Genomic DNA, 2,409 nt, shown 5'->3' with positions numbered 1-2,409 from the left:
GTCAGTTGTTGGCCACCAAGGCTGCTCGGTTGAACTAGGTCTGGGTCGCCGGGTAGGATCAGGCCGCGAAGAGCTGGAAGGTCTGTCAGTGGGCCACCAAGGATGCGCCGTAGAAGTGGATCTTTGTTGAGTGGTTCTTGCCGGCCTTTGGCTGGACCTCAAAGTCCATGGCCAAGGCCAATCTACTTTGTTGAGGGGCGTACCATTCCGTTGTAAGTGGTCACTGAATGCCCTCCATGTAGGCGCCCACCTTGGTGTGGAATATGGTCGTTGAGTTGGCCGACCTGAGCTTCTATTCCACGAGGCCAGTAGATCCTTCGTAGATTCTTCCGGACGATTGTCGAGGTTTTGGTTCACGTTTAGCGTTAGCGCGGCGGCGCGTTCATCCGCTGACACGAGGGCCAGCCCCAAATGGGCCAGCAGCACGACCACGACGATCCTCGGTGGAACCATTGCGACTCACGTCCAATGGCAGAGTGATTGGGCTGTGCCTATTCCTGACCTTAAGTAGGTTGTCGTTATCTGTAAAACACTTAGCCTTATAAGGCTAGCAGGTGGGAATGTGCCGTCGACCTGCTGCTGGTACAACTGGTGCAACCTTTCCTTTTTGCTACTCGATCGCTCATGCGTCATTGAAACGCTTTGATTTCATTATCTGTACCACTTCGAATAAAATAAAACAGCCGTTTCCTTTTGCTGACGTGGTTGACACCGCCGAAGTACTCCGTTCTATCTTCTACAAAAGGCCACTTGTAAACCTTGTCGAAAAACTTACTCGCTCAACGGTTGTTTTTTTTTAAGCCATGGTGATCGGCAGTGGATGTCAATTAGTATCTTGCGTCAAGAGCCACTTGCGAAGAAATGAAGAGTGCTTGAGTCACGATTTTGCTTGAGATCTCCTTTACTCCTGGCAGTCATTCCAGTGTTACTCATACTGCAGTATTCGTCGTTACCCAAACTGTTGCATGCTTACTTAGAAAACCTGGGTGTGGGACACTCCCACACCTAATTGCTGTGAGGTACAGTGCGTCTGATACCTTACAGACGAACTATACCTCACATCGACTCACAGCAAAGGGTGCCAGACGCACTGTGCCTTACACTAACGGTGTCAGACGCACTGTGCCTCACACCAAAAGGTGTAGTACACACACGTGCCTCACACCAAAAGGTGTAGGATAAAAGTTCCTCACACCAAAAGGTGTTTCCAGAGTATAAGGGGTGGCTAATTCACGCCGCGCACTTTCGTAGTTAAACTGTACCGCACGCACGCATGCGGGCGTGTTGCCTACTCGCACGGCGCCATAAGGAGCCGTGAGAGCGAGGATATGTAAACCGGCAGCGGTCGGGTGGACTTAGGCAACCTAGTGCACATCGCTGTGCGTTGGGTGTGCGGTGATAGGTCGATCAACGTCCCTATTTTTGGCCACAAAATTGTGGCAACAATGCCGGCGGCCAGAGTCAGCTCAATCCGACCCGACTCTAGAACGTCCTTTTTCAGGTAATGTGAAATACGAACATTCAATGTATAGGCAGAAGACAAGGACTTGCCCTGCACCTAATTCCTGACAAGCCGAAAGGCTCTGAATGCACCTAAACTAACACAATATGGGGCCCATGGGCCGGGGGCCCCCACCCCCCACAACTAGAGGGTAGCTGGTGAACTGATTGCCTACCTCCAGGGCGCCCTCAGCCACGACTTGCCGCCCGATTCAGGAAAGCATTGCCTATCCTCCAGGCGTTTTCAGCGACAATCATCGACCCACGCCAAGATTGACACAGCGTCACTTTTTAGGTTTAGAAAGGATTTATGAGCCTGGGATCGAAAGGAGCCCAAACCCGGACGGGACAAATTTTTTCTTTGTCGCTTCTTGTCTCCCGCTAGGCAGCACCGAGCTCAGACCTCAACTGCTATATTCAATTAAAGCATTTCTCGTGAGCTACGCGCCCCTAAGCGAAGCGTGACCCAAGCGGCGTGGATTGCCGGCCCCGTTCCTCCCCGCCCCCTGCCCCTCGCCCTGCTCACGCTTGCAGAAGCGTACGCTTGAGGGCGCGTAGCTCAGAGAAATGCTTAGTTGAATATAGCTCGGAAGAGTAAGCTGGTAGCCGAGCGTGTTAAAGCGTGATCGTGGGCATGGTCGGTAGTTCGAATCCCGTCCGCGATCATTTTTCCTGCTCTGCTGGCCAAGTGACTTCTGGCGTCAGTCACAGCTGAGATGTGGATGCCACCGAAAGTTATGGTCACTATCGTATCGTTCCTTCGTGGTCAAGCCGGTAGCGTCCGTATGAACCTGGTCGCTGGTTCGTATCTCGTCGCGGTGATATTTTTAGCGTTCCGCTGGCATTACTTTAAAGCCGTGCGACACCTGATGTGATGGGCCGGTACGCAAACAGTCGCTGGTTCGAATC

This window comes from Frankliniella occidentalis, unplaced genomic scaffold (assembly GCF_000697945.3).
Source record: "Frankliniella occidentalis isolate FOCC.00 unplaced genomic scaffold, Focc_3.1 Scaffold20, whole genome shotgun sequence".
Taxonomy (NCBI): Eukaryota; Metazoa; Arthropoda; class Insecta; order Thysanoptera; family Thripidae; genus Frankliniella; species Frankliniella occidentalis.
The sequence above is the reverse complement of the archived record's forward strand: the minus strand, read 5'-3'. Positions refer to the sequence as shown.